This window comes from Camellia sinensis, chromosome 5 (assembly GCF_055761805.1).
Source record: "Camellia sinensis isolate YWXY chromosome 5, ASM5576180v1, whole genome shotgun sequence".
NCBI classification, from domain to species: domain Eukaryota; kingdom Viridiplantae; phylum Streptophyta; class Magnoliopsida; order Ericales; family Theaceae; genus Camellia; species Camellia sinensis.
In genome coordinates this window covers 40,094,453-40,113,897 of record NC_138965.1, presented here as the reverse complement: position 1 = coordinate 40,113,897, position 19,445 = coordinate 40,094,453, and positions in this window count along the sequence as shown.

Genomic DNA, 19,445 nt, shown 5'->3' with positions numbered 1-19,445 from the left:
AACGAAACATGGACACATTAGTCATGTAATTGAAATAGATTATAAATTGATTTATGAGAGTTAAACATTTATCAAATGCTAATATTTTAGTTATTGCTCATATTGTGTTTAGCATATCTCTACTGGGCGTTGGCTCACCCTATATGGGGCATCATTTTTAGGTACAGGTAGTATGCTACCTCCAAGGACGTAGCTTGAGAGGCCTTGTGGCTAGGACATTTTTTGTGATTACATTCTTGTATTACATGTACATCAAGCCAAGGGCTTATTTTGTGTTTTGAGTTAGTACTCTCCTTTTTGTAACCAAGTGTTAGCTTGGAAAGTTGTAAGCCCGTGGGGCAATTACTTTTGTTGTCAACAAGTAATACATTTTGTAATGAATACTCTGATGAAATGTAATTAAGCTTTATTCTCTTATGTCTAAGCATGTTAAGATTGATGGGTTTTATGTATTATTTTTGAGGGCGTTACAGTTTGTAAACTTGTCAAATCCCTTTATGGATTAAAACAAGTTCCGAAACAATGGCTTGAAAAATTTGATCACGCTATGCTTTCGGATGGTTTTAAGATGGTTTTAAAATAAACGAATGTGACAAATGCGTCTATATTAAAAACATAGACAAATGTTATGTCATAGTTTGTCTTTATGTGGTTGACATGCTCATTATTGGAAGCAATAATGACATGATTAAATCCACAAAGAAAATATTGAACAAAAAGTTTGACATGAGAGATCTAAGAGTAGCAAATGTAATTCTAGGAATAAAAATTACTAGAACGTCTGAAGGATATGCTTTATCTCAATCTCACTATGTTGAGAAGATTTTGGAGAAATTTGGAAAGCATGACAACTGTCCTGTTAAAACACCTGTTGACATTAGTCTTCCTTTGTCAAAAAATACAGGTGTAGGTATATCACAATTAGAGTACTCTCGAATAATCGGAAGCTTGATGTACTTAATGAATTGCACTAGGCTAGATATAGCCTATGCTGTAAGCAAATTGAGTAGATACAGGGTCCGATCATTGGAAAGCGATAATTAGGGTACTTAAGTATCTAAGACATACCTAGAATTATGGCCTTCATTATACCAAATATCCAGCAGTACTAGAGGGGTACAGCGATGCAAATTGGATATTGAATACTAAAGACTCAAAATCTACTTGTGGATACGTCTTTACCCTGGGAGGTGCTGTAGTCTCTTGGAAATCTTCCAAGCAGACATGGACAGCAAGGTCGACAATGGAATCTTAGTTTATCGTATTGGATAAAACAGGAGAAGAAGCAGAACGGCTTCGTAATTTCTTCGAAGACATTCCAATGTGGCCTAAACCTATGCCAGCTATATGCATTCATTGTGATAGTGAAGCAGTAATAGGACGGGCACAAAATCATATGTATAACGGTATGTCTTGACACATTCGTCGAAGACATAATACCGTTAGGCATTTGCTCTCACATGGAATAATTTCCATAGAATATGTGAAGTCAAAAGAGAATATTGTGGATCCATTGACTAAAGGGCTAGCCAGAGAACAAGTGTACCATTTATTGAGGAGAATGGGATTAAAGCCTATTACTTAAAAGTGGCCATAATGGCAACCCAACCTAGTTGACTGGAGATCCCAAGATCCAGGTTCAAAGGGACAACCGAATTATGGATAACTTCACATATCACTAATAAGGTTTTCACCTACCCATTTTTATGATAAGAAGAGTGATACCTGCAGCGTTAGTAGGATAAGCTTACTTTTAATGATTCTTATAGCTTGGACATCCAAGTGGGGTATAGCAGGATATTTTTAATAAGAAATCACCCATATAAGTGTGAACTGGGCCGGTTCTGTGAGAACTGAGAAGGCTAAATTCTCTAGAGCACTCATGAATTACCAGGCATTGTTCAGGGCCAAAATGAACACAACTGTAAGAACCAAATTGTGTTTGCGGATACGCTATGTGTAGTCTATTGTCTTGGCTTACACAAACAGCTAAACAGTTCAAGGCATTGCGTCCACTGGTTAGCCAATAAGTCCGATAGGCTTTCACTAGAGGAGGTTCAAAGCCAAAAGCTACCTATCTCGATGTGGTGTATCTTCTTAATGTACTCTTTCTTTGTCTACATCTTGTTGCATGTCCATTCTCGTGAATTCCATTCATGTGGGGGATTGTTGGAAAATGGCTTTTGTATTGCCTTATTTTTTTGCTAACTTTGAGCATTAATTAAGGTGGGACCCAAGCGTTATTTTTAACGTTTCTAATTGGGTTCCTGTTTAATGTTGCGTAGTGAATAAATTCATGTATTTGGTTGCTCAAAACTATTTCCGGATGAATGAGAATTCAACGCGCATTTTTGGGTTCGTGGAACTAGTTTTGGTGGGTTTCCTACACATTTGTGAAATGTGCTTGTCCTACATTGGAAAGACTTGAGGAATTGTTTGGGTTTATAAACATTAGCATTGGATACTTAGGATGGACCCCAAGGGGTACCCCCGTTTGTAGAAGGGTGAGGTTATGGGTGAAGTGGGCTAGACCCATTGGACCCAAAATAAAAACCACGCGCCGCCGCCCGTCCGGGCTAGGCTGGGCCTGGGCTTGGGTGTGTGGTGTGAGGTTGGGTTGGGCTTGTCCGACCCAATACTTATCTTTTTGGGCCAAAAACTTTTTTAATTTATTTTTAATTTTTAATTTTAGTTTCAAAATTCAAAATAAATTAGTCCAGAATTTTTTTCTTCACCCAAACAGGGCCCTAACAGGTTCAACCTACCCGAACAGTTCAAAGGGTTCAACACAGGTTCAGATCTGTTGAATTCAAACTGAATCTGTTCCAAACAGATTCAAATCTGTTGGTGCCTGTTCAATCTGTCTGAACAGGTTTTTTACCTGTTCGAACAGCCACCTATTTGCCTATATAAAGGCTGCTTCCAGCAATTCATTTCATTCACTTTTTCCATCATAATTTCATCATTCTTTCTCTGGTCTTTTCTGTATTTTTTGTATTTATTCTACATTAAATTTTAGGAAATAAAAAGAGAGAGTTTCAACATAGTTTTGGTTCGCCAGACTTTATTTTATAGTGCTGTAAAATTAAGTGTTAGTCCTTGCATCCTAGGAAGTAGACGCCAGTTAAACTCAAAGCATCGGAGTGAGGGCGAAATCTACTTTAAGGAGATCGTGTCCAACATACGTCTCGACATTATTTTCTGTAACCTTTTAATTCGGGAAATAATTTATGTAATTATTTTTCTGAATTATTTAGTTTATTTAATTTGTATATTTAATTTACACACACACCTTTGTGGGTTCCAACAATGTTGTCTCATTGACTATTTTAACTTATTTTGTCTTTTAGTACTATTTAATCGAAAAAGCCTATTGCCAAACACCCCATAGTTAGGGTGCATAGATATATCATTTTTTTTAATTTTTTTTTTATCAACAAAAAGAGACATTTATTGATGAAAATCAATTCAAAATATAAAGACATTACATCAATAAAAGGGAGGTAAGGGGTGGGGGGAAGGTGCACATATCATCCTGGCTAAACTTCCAAATTCCAACTAGGAACCAATCAAAGCACGAGCAATAAACACCCCCAACAGCCCAAAAAACATACACAAAAAACACATACACAACCACTAGTTACACCTATAGACAGCAGCCTTATAGACATCCTAATTTGAGACAGATTTTCCACAATATCATTCATCATAGTGCTATATATATTTCCATTATTTGAAGCAAGTTCTCTGAAAAATTTTCAATGGATTCCTCTATTGCTATTCCATCTTTGCCTTGTAGCCCTCGAACTCAATGGACGCATGATGTGTTGTTGAGTTTCAGGGGGGAAGATACCCGCCACGGCCTTGGTTCAGAAGGAAATTTACACCTTCAAAGATGACGAAAAGCTCGAAAGAGGAAAAGAGATTTCAACCAAACTTCTTAGAGCAATCGAAGAATCAAGGTTTTCAATTGTGGTTTTGTTGAAAAACTATGCTTCTTCCAAATGGTGCTTGGATGAACTGGTGAAGATTCTTGAATGCAAGAATGTGAATGGACATACTGTTTATCCAATTTTCTACCATGTCGATCCATCGGAGGTACGAAGACAAACTAGGGGTTTTGGGTAAGAATTTGCAAAAGTAGCTTCCATGAATGAGATGGAAAGGGTCCAAAGATGGAGGGAAGCATTGGAGGAAGTTGCTAATTTATCGGGATGGCCTCTGCCTAATTCAACAAATTGGTAATTCATTAATTAAATACTTCTTGCTTGCTTAAGCTGTTTTACTTTTGTTTGTTTTATTTATTTATTTATTTATACTAGGTGCACGTTACACGTGGTCAATTTTTTTTTATTATTATTTTTTATACTAATTTTTAGTTTTTTGTATTTTACGCATTGGTCAGTATGAATAGTCATTGAATGTATAGTAAAAGAATAAAAATTATCATAAACATTTCACATATTATCCTATATTTTTACATTAAGATTTAAGTATTAAAATTTTGAAAGTAGATTGAAACTAATCACAAAAAATAATTAGTCCATATCACGTGGTTAGACTTATTACTATTAAATATATAATTCACCAAGTTATTTAACTTTTGTTATGTGTATGTATGTAGAAACCACTTGGTAATTAAAAAGTAAATAAATAAAACACCCAACTAACATTGTATTATTATTACTATTATTATTATTATTAGGATGATAAATTATGTACCTAAAAATCAAGTAATGAACGTTTTATCAAATCTTCTATCTTCACTTGTGTGGTATTTTGCTTATTTGTTGCCCATAACGTTGTATCTGACTTGCTTTTTGTTGGAACAATTCGTCTAGAATTCTTCAATTGGTGGTCTTCAGGTCTTTAAAACTTGGCAATGATCTTGTCTATATAGAACAGAAAATTGGTGCTTCACGTCGCGTTACTTAGTCGCTTTCCTAAAGACAATATTTGTACCCACCAAAAAGTGTGTAGGGGGTTACAACAAATTTGCCTCCAGGATACAATGATGCCTGATCTAAAGATCAAGTCTACCGGCGTCTGCACTGACGATAGTAGATCAGAATACTCTTGATATAATCAACAAAACCAAGACACTAATAATCAAACCTGCAGAACTTGATTACCAATAAGAAAAGCAGAAATTTACTTAAGAAACTCTTGATTGAAAACTCAAAATCAAGAGGGAAAGAGAGAGAGAATTGCAGGAATAAATTCTGAATTTTTGGATGGAATGAAATGGCTAATTTTGTAGCCTATCTATAGGCCTTGATGGATCTAATCGAATGGTCATGTCCCTTGATCGCATCCAATCAAATCTGACCGTTGGATCGATGATCTATGGTGCAAATCATTCTCACACCGAATAGATGCCTTGACTAATCACACAGATCACGTCACTGCTAAGTGCAAAGTGCGCCATCAAACGCCACATAGCCCACTGCCCATGCCACGCGCGTGCGTGTGCGGATGGTGCGAAGCACCATCCTTGCGGTGTGGGTGCATGCACACTAGCTTTAATCCCATAATTCCATATTCAAAAGAATATTCCATATAGCACTTTATTAAGTGCTCCGTGTTTTGCTCTCTTTCCACTGTAGGACAAAGTCCCCAAACTTATTTCATGCTTTCCAAAGAAAACATGGAAGGTTTTTAAAACACCCAAAAATTAAACTATAAATTTTGAAAAGCATTTTGAAGATTCCCCAACACTTTCAATTGTTTTTTTATTGCAACTGCACGTATATTATTTGTTAATTTTCTTATTATTATTATTTTTTTAATACACCATTCTCTAATACTATCAACTTCAAGTGTTGTCGGATTTATTTGAATTTGTAATTGTTGAGATGGTAGATATAGATATTACACATGATCCAAAAGAAAATTGTGACTATATATATTAAATAAAATGTAAAATTGTAAATCTATATAATTAGTAATTTATATTTTTTCATCGTGAGGTAATAATAATAATAATAATTTAATATATAATATTATTTTAAGTGCTTAAATCTACCTGCATATGTTGACACATTACTTTGGATATTTCACCTAAAAATTTATGGGTTAATTATAAATAATAAAAAAAAAACAAAAAACAAAAAAAACTAAGGTTCACGCATTTTTCACTTTAAACCATAATATTTCAATTTCGACAAATTAAATTTTGGTGTTCCATCTGCATTTCAATTTGCGTCATCAGTCCATCTTCGCCTGTGTAAGGTAATAGAAGGGGTTTAAAGTGAAAAATGTGTGAAACCTTGGGGATTTTTTTGTGTAATTAACCATTTTTAAAAAAAAATTAAAATCACTAAAAAAAATGATTAATTAAAAAATAAATCCTAAGATTTCACATGTTTTTCACTTCAAACTTTAATATTTTTTACTTTAAACTCCCCTCTGTTACCTTACACAGATAGAGATAGACGAATGGGGCAAATTAAAATACGGATGGAACTCCAAGGTTTAATTTGTCGAAATTGAAATACGGGGGTTTAAAGTAAAAAATGCGTGAAATCTTGGAGTTTTTTTTTTTTTTTTTTTTTTTTGTAATTAACCATTAGATCAAAGCAGAAATTAATTGTTTTGCAGGAAAATCCAATCAGTTTGTATGTATTAATATATGAGTTTGAAAAACCACTAATGTATATTTGTATGTCACCCACTTTGAAGGCCAAGACCTTTCTGTATATTTTCGTAATTAACATATCATAGTTGGTTCATATATATTGGGTTTCTCTACAAGAGTAAATATAGCGATCCCGGGTTTACCCTTGTTGTACAGTGATCCGGACATGTGTCCGTGGATGTTGGATGTTGTTTATTATCTTGTTTGCATCCTTTTTACTTTGTATATTGAGTATGGGATGTGTTGGGCAGGTTTGTTACAGGTTGGTTGTGTTTGGGAGCCTAGTGTTGCTGCCCAGATTTTTGGTCCTTCGCTCGAGCGAGGAGTCTGTCGCTCGAGCGAGAGTAGTGTTGCCCCGGTTCTGGACCTGAGAGTTGTAGTTTCTGGCTCGAGCGAGATTTTCGTGGCTCGAGCGGTCTGGGTTTTTCTTCGCTCGATCGAGAACTTCTTGGCTCGAGCGAGAGTTTTCTGTGTCTGGTCGCTCGAGCGACAAATCCTTCGCTCGAGCGAGCGTGTTTTATATCAGCGGACAGCAGCGTCTAAAACATCACTTTTTCAGTCCTTTTCTTTGATTAAACCCTAAATCCGACACCCTCTCTCTCTAAACTTGCACTCTCTCTAAGATTTGATCTCCCTAGGGTGTGAATCTAGCCTAAGGCCTTTGTTAAAAAGATAGAGGGCGTTGAGAGCTTCGATTTAATCTGAAAAAGTTTGGATTTGGAGCAAGTTGATCTTGGAGTCTTCATCTCCTTTTGGGCTAAAACTTCGAGGTAGGGATATCCTACTCCTCTCTATGGGTTTTGTCTTTAAATTTTGGTATTTTGGGATGTTGGGCTTGGTTTGGTAATTTTGTGAAAGTTTGGGGCTTTTGTGCAATTATCCAAAAGTTGGGGTTTCATTCATAATAAACCTAGATGCATGTTTGGCATAGAAAAATGGAATGATTGTTGAATCATTGATGAAAATGGGACCTAAGGGTTGAAATGGTAATTATGGAAAATGGCCTAATTACATTGTTTAATTAATTGGGATAATTAATTGGTGAGAAATGAGGAAATGAAATGTTGATTGCATATCCATTTGTGCATTTATTTTCTGTTTTAGAAATAACTGCTTTGGGCTATCGGTGGAGGATAGTCGAGATTGTTGTAGACAATGCATGATGATTAGGTAAACGGAAACTAATCAATGGAATGTGTCATGGAACTTGACGGTTGATAGAATACATTAATTGTGTGTATTGTGTGATTGTATATAGAACCAATGTGTTTATATACGTTATGTGTAGAGGAGGAGATAGGGGATGTACTCCGCGGTTTAGGGGAAGATAGGGGATGTACCTCTAAACCGGATAGGTATTGGGAGGAGATAGGGGATGAACTCCGTAGACAGAGCTCATATGCTTGTCTAGAGAAGTGAAGATAGAGCTCATATGCTTATCTTTGTGAAGTGAAGTGTGGATACAGCTTGTATGCTTATCTGTGGATATTGTTGATATACATATCTGTTGTAGAGTGTGGATACAGCTTGTATGCTTATCTGTGGATATTGTTGATATACTTATCTGAATGTGAGATATAGTTTTTATACATATCTGTGGAAATGATGATAGAGCTAGCATGCTTATCTGTTGAAAAAGGGAAAATGAAAAGTAATTGGGACTTGTAAGTCGTTGACATAAATATGTAATTTATGTGATTGAATCAGTGTTGACCAACTATCAATTGCTAATGTTTTAGTCATTGTCCATGGTTGGTTTAGTGTATTTCTACTGGGCTGTGGCTCACCCTATATGGGAATATCATTTTCAGGTACAGGAAGCATGCCACCTCCAAGGACATAGCTGGGAGGCTAGTGGCGGGCATAGTTTTGTCGTTTTACTTTTGATGTATTATATGTAATTTCAAGCCAAGGGCTTAATGTGTAACGAGTTAGAACTCTTTGTTGTAACCAAGTGTTAACTTGGAAAGCTGTAAGCCCGTAGGGCATTTTGTTATGAGGTTAACATGTAATACCTATGTCTTGGAATTCTAATGAATGAAAGGAATGCGGTTAGTTTAAATGTAAATTCATGTCTTATCTGATGGGTTTATTGTTATTATTTTGAGGGCGTTACAACTTGGTATCAGAGCGTACCGGGTTCGAATACTTTGGGTACGTGGGAAGTGATTAGGATCACAATGGGTTTGTCTCGCTTGATAGAGACGTAGATGTAGTACCATATGCTATGTGTTTATTTGATAACATGCTTATGTGACTATGTGGGTATGGGATTTAATTTCTAGGATGTTGATTGGATCCTTGAGTTTCTGGGAGTCTTGTTGGAAAAGCACTTGATCAACACTGTTTCTAACCGGAACTCTAGTAACGCCTCGGGACTATCATTATCCGGAAATGAAATTCGTAAGTGCTTATGTGTTTATGTGCTTATGTGGAGTGAATTACACTTGTCCATGCATTAGGACGTGAGTGTTTAGTTTCGGCACATTTATGAATGTGCTAACGTTCTGTGTTACCTTTATTAGGATGTCAGGACGAGGAAGAGGTGCTAGGCGTGGTAGACCTGCGAGGCAGGAAGTACCGTTACAGGGTGAGATTCCGGCAATGCAGGAGGGAGTTGGACAGGCCAATGTGGCCGAGCCAGTGGGTCAGCAGGCTATGGGTGCCTTGGCCAGAGAGATAGCAGGAGCTTTGGGTATTCTTAGAGCTGGGAATCAGGCAGCTGAGGCAGGGCCTTCCTTCTTGAAGAGGGAGTTCTTCCGGTGTAATCCGGACGAGTTTATCGGGGATCCTAAAGAACCGCTTAAGGCAGATGAATGGCTCGAACAGACAATGAAGACGTTTGAGATGCTTGGCATCGAGGACGGAGCACTGAAAGTGACCTTGGCATCTTTCCAACTGAAGGGAGATGCGGGTCAATGGTGGAAATACGAGAAAGCTCGTGTTGGTGGTACTTGGGAGGCGTTTGTGAATGCTTTTCAGGAGAGGTTTTTATCAGCAGCAGCTAGGGAGAAGCTGAGGGATCAGTTTAGCCGGCTTAATCAGCAGGGCTTGTCAGTGGCCGAGTTTGAGGCTACTTTTACCAGTCTGTCTAGGTTTGCACCTGAACTGGTGGCGTCTGAGGAACGCCGTTGCTATGAGTTTGAGCGGAAGTTGAGGCGGGGCCTCAAGTTGAGAATTGGTGGGTCTTATATTCGAGAGTATAGACACCTAGTGGACGCTGCAGCTCATATGGAGCTTATGATGCAGGAGGAGGATGAGGGTCAGCGAGGCTCCAAGAGGAGCCAGGATAGTGAGAGTGATGGCAGGAGGCAGAGGGGTTCTAACCCTCAGCAGTCGCAGGGTGGTGTTGCTAGATCGACCTTCCCTGTGCCAAGTACAGGCTCCGGGAGAGGTGGTCAGGGGGATTTCACCTGTTACAAGTGTGGCCAGCTGGGTCACAAGGTATCTGTTTGCCCGCAGAAGGGTGGGGGTCAGAAAGCTGCTTCTTCTTCAGCTAGACCGCAGAGTCAGAGTTTGGGCAGGGGGCAGCTCTTGATTTGTTATCAGTGTGGACAATCTGGGCACATGAAGAGGTTTTGCCCACAGTTGAGTGCCACTTCGGGAGCGTCTGGTTCTAGGCAGACGCAGGGTTTTCAGCCAGCTCAGTCTGTGCAGGCCTCGAGGGCCAATCCGGGAGTTTCGTCATCCCAGTCTGTGCAGCAGTCTTTTGCTCCGAGAGGTGAGCAGGTAGACCAGGGGCCTACGGGGCGCGTGTATGCTGTTACCGCGCAGGATTTAGTACCAGCTCCATCAGTAGTGAGAGGTACTTTTCTGTTTTGCAACTCAGTTGCTAATGTGTTGATAGACACGGGTGCATCTCATTCTTTTGTATCTGCTGCATTTGCATCTGTTTTGGAATTGGAGTTAGCACAGTTAGCATCTCCTATTTGTGTGGTATCGCCTTTGGGTGGTGAGTTGATTCTGAAACAGGGTGTTAGAGGATGTAATATAGAGGTCGCCGACTATAGGCTTCCTTTTCCGTTTGTTGTCATGCCCATGAAGGGTTTTGATGTTATTTTGGGTATGGACTGGTTATCGTCATACCGGGCTGTTATTGATTGCTACCGCCAGAGGGTTACATTGTGTACCTTGGGCGGGGAGTGGTTCCATTTCTTGGGAGACCGGGTTGGTAGTGTTTTGCCACCGGGGTATGACTCGCGAGGGCGAAGTGAGCTTAGTAGTCTACTTGCCAGCTTTGAGAGTGGTGAGAGTGGTGAGACCCAGGTTGTGTTACCGAGGGTGGTTTGTGAGTATTCGGATGTCTTTCCCGAAGATCTTGTTAGTTTGCCACCTCATCGAGAGATAGAGTTCTCTATTGATTTAATGCCTGGTACGGCGCCGATTTCTATGGCACCTTACCGTTTTGCTCCAGCAGAGTTGGTTGAGTTGAAAGTTCAGCTCCAGGAATTGCTCGATAAGGGCTTTGTTCGCCCTAGTGTTTCACCGTGGGGAGCACCGGCCCTCTTTGTTAAAAAGAAAGATGGTGCCTTGAGATTGTGTATAGACTACCGGAAGTTGAATCGGGCTACGGTTAAGAATAAGTATCCTATGCCCCGTATAGATGATTTGTTTGACCAGTTGAAGGGTTCCCGTTGTTTCTCTAAGATAGACTTGAGATCGGGTTACCATCAGTTGAGGGTCAGGGAGGAAGATATTCCTAAGACGGCATTCCGTACGCGGTATGGCCATTATGAGTTTTTGGTGATGCCATTCGGGCTTACCAATGCACCGGCAGTCTTTATGGACTTGATGAACCGGATTTTCCGGGAGTTCTTAGACCGATTTGTGGTTGTTTTCGTGGACGATATCCTTATCTATTCGTCTTCTGAGGAGGAGCACGAGGCACACTTGAGAGTGGTGCTTGAGCTACTTAGAGCCCATAGGCTGTATGCCAAGTTTGGGAAGTGTGAGTTCTGGCTGAGGGAAGTCAAATTCTTAGGCCACGTGGTATCCGGGGAAGGGGTGTCTGTTGATACATCCAAGGTTGAGGCAGTGCAAGATTGGGCACAGCCTAAGAGTGTGTTTGAGATCCGCAGTTTTCTGGGATTAGCTGGGTATTACCGTCGGTTTGTGAAAGATTTCTCCAGGTTAGCGTCACCGTTGACTAGACTGACTCGGAAGGGAGTCAAGTTTGTGTGGAGTGAGGCTTGTGAAAAGTCGTTCCAAGAGTTGAAAGTTAGATTGACCACCGCTCCGGTGTTGATTATTCCGGAGAGAGGGTTGGGTTATGCGGTTTATTGTGATGCCTCACGAGAGGGTTTGGGCTGTGTGTTGATGCAAGAGGGGAAAGTGGTAGCTTATGGCTCACGTCAGTTGAAAATACACGAGAAGAATTACCCCACACACGACCTAGAGTTAGCAGCTGTGATCTTTGCCTTGAAAATCTGGAGGCACTACCTTTATGGTGAGAGGTTCGAGGTATTCTCGGATCATAAGAGTTTGAAGTATCTGTTTACACAGAGAGACTTGAATTTGAGGCAGAGGAGATGGATGGAGTTCATCGAGGATTATGATTTTGAGTTGCATTATCATCCGGGAAAGGCCAATGTTGTGGCCGATGCCCTTAGTAGGAAGACCATTAGTGATGTTGCTAGTATAGCCATCCGGGAATGGGAGATGTTGGGAGCACTTGGCGAGTTTGATTTGCTACTGGGCGAATCTGTCGAGGCTGCGGCCTTGTTATCTGTTGTTGCGCAGCCTACGCTTGTGATTAGAGTGTTAGAGGCACAGAGAGGTGACCTTGAGGTAGAATCCCTCCGAGAGAAGATCTCCAGTGGGAAAGTTGAGAAGGGTTTGACGGTGTATCCCGACCTGAATGTGAGATACCGAGACCGTTTGTTTGTACCGGAGTCTTGCCGAGAGGAAGTACTCCGAGAGTTTCACCATTCGCGCCTTGCGGTGCATCCGGGAGGTACTAAGATGTATCAGGATTTGGGTCGCCAGTTTTGGTGGCGGGGTATGAAAAGAGATGTGGCTGTTTTCGTATCGAAGTGCCTTACTTGCCAGCGAGTGAAGGCCGAGCATCAGAGGCCAGCGGGTTTGTTGCAACCCTTGCCTATTGCCGAGTGGAAGTGGGAGCATGTCACTATGGACTTCGTTGTAGGTCTTCCGAGGACTCAGCGGGGTAGTGATGCTATTTGGGTGGTTGTAGACCGGTTGACTAAGTCGGCGCACTTTATTCCTATGCGCGTGAGAGATTCGGTAGATCATCTTGCCGACTTGTATATTCGGGACGTAGTGAGATTGCACGGGGTCCCAGTGACGATCATCTCAGACAGAGATCCTCGTTTTACTGCTAGGTTGTGGCAGAGTTTGCAGAGTGCACTGGGCACTAAGTTGACCTTTAGTACGGCTTATCATCCTCAGACTGACGGGCAGTCCGAGCGTACTATTCAGATCCTCGAGGATATGCTTCGGGGTTGTGTCCTGGACTTCAGTGGGACATGGGAGAGGCACTTGCCATTGGTAGAGTTTGCCTACAACAACAGTTTTCAGTCTAGCATCGGTATGGCACCGTTTGAGGCCTTGTATGGCCGACCGTGTAGGTCTCCAGTTTGTTGGGCCGAGGTGGGTGATGCACCTTTGTTGGGTCCGGAGTTGGTTAGGGAGACGACGGAGAAAGTTGAGCTTATCCGTAAGTGGCTTGTTACAGCCCAGAGTCGACAAAAGAGTTATGCCGACCATAGGAGGAGGCCTTTGGCGTTTGAGGTAGGTGATCATGTCTTTCTGAAGATATCACCTAGACGAGGCCTGATGAGGTTTGGGAAGAGTGGGAAGTTATCCCCTCGGTTTATTGGTCCTTTTGAGATCCTTGAGAGGATTGGTGAGGTTGCTTATCGATTGGCCTTACCACCGCAGTTGTCCAGAGTGCATGACGTGTTTCATGTGAGTATGCTTCGGAAGTATGAGCCAGATCCATCACATGTGTTGGATTGGACTGATTTAGAGGTAGATGAGGATGCCTCGTATGAGGAGAGACCGGTTCGGGTCTTGGATAGGCGGGATCAGGTCCTGCGTGGCAAGACCATTCCTTTGGTGAAAGTCTTGTGGAAACATCACGGAGTGGAAGAAGCCACTTGGGAACGTGAGTTGGAAGTCCGAGAGAAATATCCGGACTTGTTTGTTGATATGTAATCTTGTATTTAAATTTTACATTTTGTTGAACTTAAGAGCTTTTATATATGTCTTAAGTTGTGAAACATTGAAAATGTTTGGTTTATTGAAAGTATGTTTTGGAACTTGCCTCATATGGAAGTTGAATGTAACATTATATCTGTTGAATATATTGTTGAAATTGGAAGGATAGTGCATAATGTTGATGCATGTTGAAAGTACATATGTTGTTTACATATTGTGATTTGTCTCTTGTTTAAGGGATGGGATGACCAGTAATGGGTCGAATTGTTGAATGTTAAAATGTAACATTGTCTAAATTGGAGAAAAACTTGTTTTTTGAAAACTTGTGCTTAATTTCGGGGGCGAAATTCTTTAAGGGGGGGAGGTTATAGCGATCCCGGGTTTACCCTTGTTGTACAGTGATCCGGACATGTGTCCGTGGATGTTGGATGTTGTTTATTATCTTGTTTGCATCCTTTTTACTTTGTATATTGAGTATGGGATGTGTTGGGCAGGTTTGTTACAGGTTGGTTGTGTTTGGGAGCCTAGTGTTGCTGCCCAGATTTTTGGTCCTTCGCTCGAGCGAGGAGTCTGTCGCTCGAGCGAGAGTAGTGTTGCCCCGGTTCTGGACCTGAGAGTTGTAGTTTCTGGCTCGAGCGAGATTTTCGTGGCTCGAGCGGTCTGGGTTTTTCTTCGCTCGATCGAGAACTTCTTGGCTCGAGCGAGAGTTTTCTGTGTCTGGTCGCTCGAGCGACAAATCCTTCGCTCGAGCGAGCGTGTTTTATATCAGCGGACAGCAGCGTCTAAAACATCACTTTTTCAGTCCTTTTCTTTGATTAAACCCTAAATCCGACACCCTCTCTCTCTAAACTTGCACTCTCTCTAAGATTTGATCTCCCTAGGGTGTGAATCTAGCCTAAGGCCTTTGTTAAAAAGATAGAGGGCGTTGAGAGCTTCGATTTAATCTGAAAAAGTTTGGATTTGGAGCAAGTTGATCTTGGAGTCTTCATCTCCTTTTGGGCTAAAACTTCGAGGTAGGGATATCCAACTCCTCTCTATGGGTTTTGTCTTTAAATTTTGGTATTTTGGGATGTTGGGCTTGGTTTGGTAATTTTGTGAAAGTTTGGGGCTTTTGTGCAATTATCCAAAAGTTGGGGTTTCATTCATAATAAACCTAGATGCATGTTTGGCATAGAAAAATGGAATGATTGTTGAATCATTGATGAAAATGGGACCTAAGGGTTGAAATGGTAATTATGGAAAATGGCCTAATTACATTGTTTAATTAATTGGGATAATTAATTGGTGAGAAATGAGGAAATGAAATGTTGATTGCATATCCATTTGTGCATTTATTTTCTGTTTTAGAAATAACTGCTTTGGGCTATCGGTGGAGGATAGTCGAGATTGTTGTAGACAATGCATGATGATTAGGTAAACGGAAACTAATCAATGGAATGTGTCATGGAACTTGACGGTTGATAGAATACATTAATTGTGTGTATTGTGTGATTGTATATAGAACCAATGTGTTTATATACGTTATGTGTAGAGGAGGAGATAGGGGATGTACTCCGCGGTTTAGGGGAAGATAGGGGATGTACCTCTAAACCGGATAGGTATTGGGAGGAGATAGGGGATGAACTCCGTAGACAGAGCTCATATGCTTGTCTAGAGAAGTGAAGATAGAGCTCATATGCTTATCTTTGTGAAGTGAAGTGTGGATACAGCTTGTATGCTTATCTGTGGATATTGTTGATATACATATCTGTTGTAGAGTGTGGATACAGCTTGTATGCTTATCTGTGGATATTGTTGATATACTTATCTGAATGTGAGATATAGTTTTTATACATATCTGTGGAAATGATGATAGAGCTAGCATGCTTATCTGTTGAAAAAGGGAAAATGAAAAGTAATTGGGACTTGTAAGTCGTTGACATAAATATGTAATTTATGTGATTGAATCAGTGTTGACCAACTATCAATTGCTAATGTTTTAGTCATTGTCCATGGTTGGTTTAGTGTATTTCTACTGGGCTGTGGCTCACCCTATATGGGAATATCATTTTCAGGTACAGGAAGCATGCCACCTCCAAGGACATAGCTGGGAGGCTAGTGGCGGGCATAGTTTTGTCGTTTTACTTTTGATGTATTATATGTAATTTCAAGCCAAGGGCTTAATGTGTAACGAGTTAGAACTCTTTGTTGTAACCAAGTGTTAACTTGGAAAGCTGTAAGCCCGTAGGGCATTTTGTTATGAGGTTAACATGTAATACCTATGTCTTGGAATTCTAACGAATGAAAGGAATGCGGTTAGTTTAAATGTAAATTCATGTCTTATCTGATGGGTTTATTGTTATTATTTTGAGGGCGTTACAGTAAAGTACATGATAAAGAAACTTAGGCAATTAAAAATTAATATACCAGAACTATGTACAAAGAAAGCAAATAGAGTAAAAAATATGATGAAAATTTTACACAAATTAATTAAATACATGATAAAGAAACTTGGTAAAAATTAATGTTTTAGAACTATGAACAAATAATGAAAATAAAAAAAAATTAAAAAAAAATGTTGTTAAACAGAGTTTATGTGAGACAATGTGATTGACTGCTTAGTTTTCATAGTTAACATTGTCATATTTGGTTCATATCTATTAGATTTTCTCTACAAAAGTGAAGTACATGGTAAACAAACTTAGGCAATTAAAAATCAATATACTAGGACTACATATAAAGAAAGCAAATAGAACAAAACAGATGATGAAAATTTTACACAAATTAATTAAGTAGATGATAAAGAAATTTAGGCAATCAAAAATTAATATACCAGAACTATGAACGGAGAACGAAAATCAATTAAAAAGGTTATGAAACATAGTTGATTGAGAGACAATGCGATCAACTGTTCAATTCTGAAACAAAGTGGACTGTTATGTTTTGATTTAAAACCATTAGACTATGTAACAGATTTGGTTCGAAACATCCAAAACAAAGTGGATAATACTAATTGTAGAATTTGTTAGAAAAATAGTACCAAACTATCTGGAAAATATAATTTAAAAATATGTAAACGATTTTTGGGCAAAACCAAAATTGAAATAAATTGACAAAATAACGTAGCAAAACTTACAGCACATAAATAGATAAAACCTGATCGAGTCGAGTGTGTGACACTCTTTTCTTAAGACAGATTCGTCCTCCCACCGGTGCTTAGGATTCAATGGACGTCTATCTCCCAGGATACAACGATCAATGTCTTGCACTAGCAGCACTACTATTGCAAGCCTAGCGAACTTCATTGTGCATGTACTCTTTTTAAAGGAAAATTAGACTCAGGAAATATGAAGAATAAAATGCAAAGTGAAGAAGAAATGATGAATTCTCTATATAAATTGAAGTGACGGAGATGGAATTTATAGACTTCTATGTAACTCTTCAGAAAAGTTGTGACCCTTTAAAATGACACACCCTTCTATCTCAAGAGACACAACTATTGGAGTAAATTTAAATTCAAATTTTCCAACATAATTTATTTTAGATTGCAAAACAGGGTTATCCAAACCCTCCAGAGCATAGTCGATTATTATTTGTGAAAGTGTTGCGGTGGATTATGACCAGCAGTTATTTTGAACCCTTCGAAATAAAGTTTATTAAAAAAAAAATACTCAACAGGCTATCAATTGGCGAACAAGGCCACTTTGAATCATCCCTACTCATTCAAAGTAGATCAATTGCCCAAAATATTTTTGGTTTCAATTTTTTAAATTTAACTTTTTGAAAATTGAGTTTTTTTTTTCTTAGTGAATATTTTTAAATTTTTAAGATTTTTTTTTAAAAAAACTTTTTTAGATGCACCTTACTTAAATGTATCTAAAAAATAAAATATTTATGAAAAAATATTTTCAAAAATTAATAAATACACAAAAATACGAAAAATGTACTGAATTTTCCTCTTCTCTCTTTTTCTTTTTTCTTTTTTTTTTTGTATTTTTGGTATTTGGTCACTTGTTTAAAGATTTTTTTCACAAATATTATACTTTTCAACTGTATTTATATTAGATGTTTCTAAATATTAAAAAAATTGTTTAAAATATTAAAAAAATTAGTGAAAACAAAAAAGTACAAAAAACAAAAAAATAGAATTTTTTGAAAAGTGAATTATGGAAATCAAAACCAAATAGAGTGATTTATTTTCTTTTTATATTTTCATGATTTTTTTTTTTATTTGAACCTCACAAAATTTCTCTCACTCACTGTCAATGAGAAAGTAGCGGAGGAGACAAATATTGAACAGGTCACAATAATGGAATTATTAAAAAAATAATCATATTATGATATTTGAAGGTGTTTGATGTTTGAATGCTCACCGTTCATAAGAAGGTAGTAGAAAAGACAAATATTGAACAAGCCACAGTAGTCGAATTATTAAAAAAAATAATCATATCATGATGTTTGAAGGTGTTTGAATTTCAGAAGGTGTTTGGTTATTCAGTAGATGTAGATTGCTGTGTGATATTTAATAAGTTTGGGAAGGTATTTTCAGAAAACAAAAAAAATTGAAAACATATATGCTCTTTAGATTTTTAAAATAGCAGTGGATAGTAGATTTTTGTTGATAAAAATTGCTTACTTTTAATTGTTTTAAAATGTAGTAATTGCACACTAGTAAACTTATCCAGTGCTATCTAAATATGAAAGTAGACAAACGCGTGTGCTAAAAAAAAAAAAAAAAGGAGGTATAATTAAGGGAATATTAATCATACCTCTGTTACAATAATTTATACTAGTCTATGCCACACACGATGCGTATATAATTTAAATAAGTAAGAATAAAGAAAATAATAATGAAATTAATACTATAATATGTAATTAGCTTAAATGGTACGAGTCCTTTTACCTTAAAACAATGGTCATGGGTTCAAACCTTACCTATTTCTTTGTATAACTTCTTATGAAAAAATATATAAAACAGTACACGCGACATGAGGAGATCAAAGGTTTCACTATACCAATTAAGGCCTTTACTTTGTGGGTGTCATGCAATTTAAATAACTGAGAATAAAAGAAAATATTAATTTTGAGTAAAAGAAACTAATAATGAAATTAATATTATAATATGTACTTAACTTAAGTGGTATGAGTCCTATCTTAAATTCATGGTCATGGGTTTAAACTTTGCACAACTCTTTGTGTAATTTTTCTTTTTTTTTTTTAAAAAAAAAAAGAAAACTGCCACGTGGCATGAGGAAAGTGCACATAGTTTGGTCATTTCCCAAAAACATGTCCTTATGGGCTTAATAGTTTAGGGTTTGGACTCTTGGGCAAAAGAAATCCAAATTTGGATTTATGGGCTGAGCTCCCAAATTATAATTGGATACCATTTTTTTTTTTTTGCAATTATCCCTCAATTTCGCAATTGTTAGCTTAAATTGAAATTTTCACTGAAAGAAAATAGTGACATTTCACAATCTATAGATAGAAAAAATTCTCTATTTTGATAAGATCAAGCATAGTGAAATTTTGTCATTTTTTAAAAAATTTTCATTTTCACCAATCTTGCTTGAAAGATCTTGACGAGAGGATTCCAAAAATACAAATTTTGTCGAAAACTAAGACCTATATAAAAAATTATAGTATTTTCAAG